The sequence below is a fragment of the Vigna umbellata genome, chromosome 10 (genome assembly GCF_029865625.1).
Source record: "Vigna umbellata cultivar VRB3 chromosome 10, Vumbellata_1.0, whole genome shotgun sequence".
Classification (NCBI taxonomy): Eukaryota; Viridiplantae; Streptophyta; class Magnoliopsida; order Fabales; family Fabaceae; genus Vigna; species Vigna umbellata.
Window position 1 is genome coordinate 4,532,908 of NC_142174.1, and position 6,712 is coordinate 4,539,619.

The window sequence follows — 6,712 nt, forward strand, 5'->3', positions numbered from 1 at the left end:
AAGAAGTAAAGATTACCACGTCTAACACCATAGCCAAGAATCACCTTGGTCTGGACGTCCTGAAAAACACAAAATGTGGGCCAAAAAATCACACTGCAGTTAAGTTGTGATGTAAGTTGACTAACAGATAAAAGATTGAAATCAAGAGAAAGAACGACAAGAACGGAATGAAGAGTGAGAATTTTTGATAGAGTAATGGTACCCTGACCAGTAATGGAGGCAGAACCATCATTAGCAGTGGTTATGGTGGACTTACTGCATGGAAAACAATGTTTTAATATAGAAGCATCATGAATCATATGATCTGATGCGCCAGTATCAATTATCCAAGTAGAATTCCTAGAGTGAGCAGAGAAAGCAAGAGTTTTACCTAGAATACCTTCATACACAACATTAGCTTGAGGAGAGGGAGAGGAGTCACCATCAGAAGAAGAATGGAGGGCATTGGAGGAGATTTTTCTGCGAGGACGTTTGGTGGAGTCCCACCACGTTGGATAGCCGATGATTTCGTAGCAACGATTCTTGGAGTGACCAGAATCACCACAATGAGAACATAACAAGGGTTTCGTAGAGGAACTATCATTACGGTGTTTAGGAGGATAATTGGCAGGGGAAGAATGAGGAACTTGAGATAGTAGAGTTGAGGAATCCGAGGTAGGAGCAGGACGACCCATAGTGATACGTTGTTGATGTTCACGACGGACATAGGCATATGTGCTCTCAAGATCCAATTTTGGGTCTTTACGGAGAATCTCTCCACGAACTTGGTCAAAATCAAAATCCAAGCCGCTAATAAATATGTGAACGCGCAGACGAGCCATGGAAGAATGCATCTTGACTACGTCATTCACGGTGGTTTCAGAAGAAGACATATGATGATCAATTTCTTGAAATATGGAGAGTAGTTCGTTATAATAAGTAGAGAGGGGACGACCATGTTGTTTGGTGGAGAAAGATTGTTGGTTCAGTTCGAAGAGGCAAGTTTCATCGAATCCATCGTAGAATGTGTGGAGAGCTGCATCCCAAATTTGATGGGTAGATTCAAGGCGGATAAACCGCTGCATCAACGGGAGGCTCATGGAATCAATAAGCCAACTTTTCACCCGTTTATTCTCAGTAACCCAATTATCATAGGTTGGGTCATCAATGGAGGGTTTCACAGTGGCCCCAGTGAGATACCCCGATTTGTTTCGAGCACCAATACGCATGTCCATTAACTGGGACCAAAGGGGGTAGTTTGAGTCATCAAGAATAACAGTGATTGGAAAAGAAGAATTATCTTGATGAATGATAATATTGGAAGATGGGGTAGAGGTGTTAGATGGTGAGGAGGTGGAAGAAGGATTGACCATGGTGAAATTGGGAATTTAGAGATTGGAAATAGTATGGAGATGAAGATAGATATTCCCAGAATTAAAAACACCTGATACATGTTAAACAATTCACAGGGAATAAAATACGTTACTTCCATTTTTTTTTTCTGTTTCTTCTCAAATGAGGTAAATTTTTCTAAGCAATATTAAATGCTTATACTTAAATAGGAAACAATATAAAAACAGAAAACAACTTTAAATATTTAAAACTTATTCCTAATTAAGTGCAACAATAATTTAAATCTAAATTATATCTTCAACAGCTCCAAGTGAATGAGAAGGTGTCTAAACCAGGAAACCAATGACTTTTTGAACTTAGAAAAGGCTAGACAGAGAAGCTATAAGTTTGCACTCATTCTGAACTGCACTAGCTATTGCATTGCTACATTGTAATTGGAGGAGAAGGGTTGGATATTAGCTATAACCTGCTACAGCAAATTAGGAACTCTAATGGTCAAAACCAAACAGCTGCAACAACCTACAATAGAAGGTGATGAAGAATACAACTTTTGGTACTTACTAAACAGAGAAAAGAAATTGAACTAGGTGGAGTAGTTTATGTGGAATATGACCTTTTACGTGAAATATGACCTGCTGTAGGAAGTTTTAGTCACTTATAATTGCAGGTTAAGCTAGTCATTAAGTAGTTAGGTATAATAAGAATTTTGTAATTGTAATAATAGGTTTATGTAAGAGAGTTTAATGTATGTAGGTTTATGTACAATGAAATGTTTTAAATATATTTAATGTATAAAATGATTTGCATAAATTGTTTGTTGTGCGGAATTTATTGGGATTTCCGGGTATATTGAATGGATAGATGGAAAAATAGCTGAATAAATCTTATTTAAACCCTTTGGCAGCCAAGACTAAACTACCAATAACACGCACACAAATGTATTGAATGTCTAATCCTAATACAACCAAACTATAATAATTTAATAATAAAAAAAATTATTTATAAAAAACAATTCCAATTTTGCAAGGTAAAACTACACCTTAATTTTTAGCTGGTACAGGATAAACTATTGTTGGAATATAAATTGATTTTGTATGTTGGGCCTAAAAGATAAAAGCCCAATATTAGTAAAAGCCCAAATAACATTCTAGAAAATCCTATCTAGAAGGATTCTAGAATGTTCCACAAAAATATCTAGAGATGCTTATCCATAAGATGTCTCTAGATAAGTTTAGAATTATAGGAATGTTTTAGAAAGTTCCAGAGAATAAATTATAACCCTTAGATGAATGTTGTGGTGGCAAGATCCTAACCATTGGTTAAGGAGGTGCCATTAGTATAAATAGGAGATGATTGTATCATTTCAATACAAGCCAAAAAAAGTTTAGAAGCACTCAATACAAGTCTTTCATCTTCTCTCAAAATCTTCCAACCTCTCCCAATCTTAAACACTTCCTTCTAGCCTTTAAAGTTTTCTCCCAACAAAGTGGTATCAGAGCCATAAGATCTTCATAGAAATGGCAAATACTGGAGTTCCCTTTCAAGTCCCAATGCTCACTAAGAGCAACTATGACAATTGGAGCTTAAGGATGATAGCTCTCCTTGGTGCACATGATGTCTGGGAGGTGGTCGAGAAGGGCCACATTGAGCCAGAGAATCTAGAGAGTCTTTCTCAAGCTCAAAAGGATAACTTGAGAGACTCAAGGAAGAGAGACAAGAAAGCTCTCTGTCTAATCTATCAAGGATTAGATGAAGATACTTTTGAGAAGATTTCTGGAGTCAAGTCAGCCAAGGAAGCATGGGAGAAGCTTAAGATCTCTTACAAGGGAGCAGATCAAGTCAAAAAGGTACGTCTTCAAACTTTGAGAGAAGAGTTTGAAGCTTTGCATATGAAGGAAGGTGAACTAGTCTCTGATTACTTTTCAAGAGTTTTAACGGTTACTAATAACCTAAAAAGAAATGGTGAGAAGCTAGATGATGTAAGAATTATGGAGAAAATTCTTAGATCATTAGATCCAAAGTTCGAACATATTGTCACTATTACCGAAGAAACAAAAGACTTGGATGCCATGTCAATAGAGCAACTTCTTGGTTCGTTGCAAGCTTATGAAGAAAAGAAAAAGAAGAAGGAAGAGATCACGGAGCAAGTCCTCAAGGCACACGTTGATTCAAGAAAAGAAGAAAATACACACAACCAATCAAGGCGAAGTTATAGTCAAGAACAAGGACGAGGGCGTGCATATGGACGTGGACAAGGACGAAGGCCTAACAACAATAACCAAAGAGGAGAAAGCTCTAACAGAGGTCGTGGGAGAGGAAATCTGAATTCAAGGTATGACAAGACACGAATCAAGTGTTACAATTGTGATAAGTTTGGACATTATGCTTCTGAATGTAGAGCCCCTAACAAAAATAAAGTCGAAGAGAAAGTCAATTATGCTGAAGAAAGGTGTCAAGAAGATGGTACCTTGCTATTGGCTTACAAGGGCCAAGATAGAGGCGAGGATAATCAGTGGTACCTTGACAGTGGAGCAAGTAACCATATGTGTGGGAAAAGAAGCATGTTCGTGGAGCTTGATGAATCAGTAAAAGGAAACGTGGCTTTTGGAGATGAATCAAAGGTGGCGGTGAAAGGAAAAGGTAATGTCCTCATCCGACTAAAGAATGGAGAACATCAATTTATTTCCAACGTATATTATGTGCCAAGCATGAAGAGCAACATCTTGAGCTTAGGACAACTCTTAGAGAAAGGTTATGATATTCAACTTAAGAATAATAACCTTTCGATAAGAGATAATACAAGTAGATTCATTGCAAAGGTGCCAATGACAAGAAATAGAATGTTTGTGCTCAACATTCAAAGTGATGGCCCACAATGTCTCAAGATGTGCTACAAAGACCAATCATGGCTTTGGCATCTTCGATTTGGCCATCTTAATTTTAAAGGATTAGAGTTGCTCTTCAAGAAAGCAATGGTGAGAGGACTGCCTCATATTACTCACCCCAACCAAGTTTGTGAAGGATGTCTACTTGGAAAACAATTTCGGTTGAGTTTCCCAAATGAGTCAGACTCAAGAGCTCAAAAGCCATTAGAACTCATACACACAGATGTGTGCGGACCAATCAAGCCAAGATCACTCGGTAAGAGCAATTATTTCCTTCTCTTCATTGATGATTTTTCAAGAAAAACATGGGTATATTTCTTAAAAGAAAAATCAGAAGTGTTTGAGAACTTCAAGAAGTTTAAAGCCCATGTTGAGAAGGAAAGTGGCCTTCTGATCAAAGCTTTGAGATCCGATCGTGGAGGAGAGTTCACATCAAAAGAGTTTCAAAAGTATTGTGAAGACAATGGAATCAGACGACAGTTGACAGTGCCAAGATCCCCTCAACAAAATGGAGTGGCTGAAAGGAAGAATAGAACAATCCTGGAGATGGCAAGGAGCATGCTTAAAAGCAAGAAACTTCCAAAGGAGTTTTGGGCTGAAGCTGTTGCATGTGCAGTCTATCTGACCAACCGCTCTCCAACAAGAAGTGTTAGTGGAAAAACACCACAAGAAGCATGGAGCGGAAGAAAGCCAGGTATTTCTCATCTTAGAGTCTTTGGAAGCTTAGCTCATGTGCATGTGCCAGATGAGAAACGAAGTAAGCTTGATGACAAAAGTGAAAAATACATCTTCATTGGTTATGACGCCAACTCCAAAGGGTACAAACTCTACAATCCTGATTCAAGGAAAACAATCATCAGCCGGAATGTAGTGTTTGACGAAAAAGGAGAATGGGATTGGTCGACAAACTGTGAAGATCATACCTTCTTCCCGTGCATTGAAGAAGATGATGTGGAACAACAACAACAACAACAACAACTGCAAGAGGCACCTGCTACTCCACCCACTTCACCAAATACAACCATTCAAGATGATGAAAGCTCAAGTGAAAGAATGCCACGTTTTCGAAGTCTCCAAGAAATTTATGAGGTAACTGAAAATCTAGACAATGTTACCTTATTCTGTCTATTTGCAGACTGTGAGCCCATGAACTTCCAAGAAGCAATTGAAAAGAAGAGTTGGAGAAAAGCAATGGATGAAGAGATCGAGGCAATAAAGAAGAATGATACTTGGGAGCTAGCCTCGCTTCCAAAAGGGCACAAAGCAATTGGTGTCAAGTGGGTCTACAAAGCAAAGAAAGACTCCAAAGGAGAAGTTCAGAGATACAAAGCAAGATTGGTGGCGAAGGGCTACAGTCAAAGGGCTGGCATCGACTATGACGAGGTATTTGCTCCAGTTGCTCGACTAGAAACTGTAAGACTTATTATATCATTAGCAGCTCAAAACAATTGGAAGATACATCAAATGGATGTTAAATCCGCCTTCTTAAATGGAGTTCTTGAAGAAGAAGTCTACATTGAGCAGCCACAAGGATATGAAGTCAAAGGTGAAGAAGATAAAGTCTTGAAATTAAAGAAGGCTCTTTATGGGTTGAAACAAGCCCCGAGAGCTTGGAATGTTCGGATTGACAAGTACTTCAAAGCAGCAAATTTCATCAAGTGTCCATATGAGCATGCACTCTATATCAAAGCTCAAGGTAAAGATATTTTGATTGTATGCTTGTATGTCGATGACTTGATTTTTACAGGGAACAATCCAAGCATGTTTGAGGAATTCAAGAAGGATATGACAATGGAATTTGAAATGACCGACATGGGGCTTATGGCATATTATCTTGGAATTGAAGTAAAACAAGGAAACAAAGGGATTTTTATTACTCAAGAAAGTTATGCCAAAGACCTCCTCAAGAAGTTCAAGATGGATGATGCTAATCCAGTTGGTACTCCTATGGAATGCGGCATAAAGTTGAGTAAGGATGAAGAGGGAGAAAAAGTGGATCCAACCCTCTATAAAAGTCTTGTTGGAAGTTTGCGCTATTTAACTTGTACAAGACCAGACATTCTCTATGCCGTTGGAGTCGTGAGTCGGTACATGGAAGCTCCAACAACTACTCACTTCAAGTCTGCGAAGAGGATTCTTCGATATATCCAAGGTACGACAAGCTATGGCCTATATTACTCCATTTCTAACGATTACAAACTTGTTGGATATAGTGATAGCGATTGGAGTGGAGATATGGATGACCGAAAGAGCACAAGTGGATTTGTGTTCTACATGGGAGACACAGCCTTTACTTGGATGTCCAAGAAGCAGCCTATTGTCACTTTGTCTACATGTGAAGCAGAGTATGTAGCTGCAACTTCATGTGTTTGCCATGCTACGCAACCTATTGAAGGAGTTAAGCTTGCCACAAGTGGAGCCAACAAAGATTTTCGTAGACAACAAGTCGGCAATAGCATTAGCAAAAAACCCAGTCTTCCATGATCGAAGTAAGC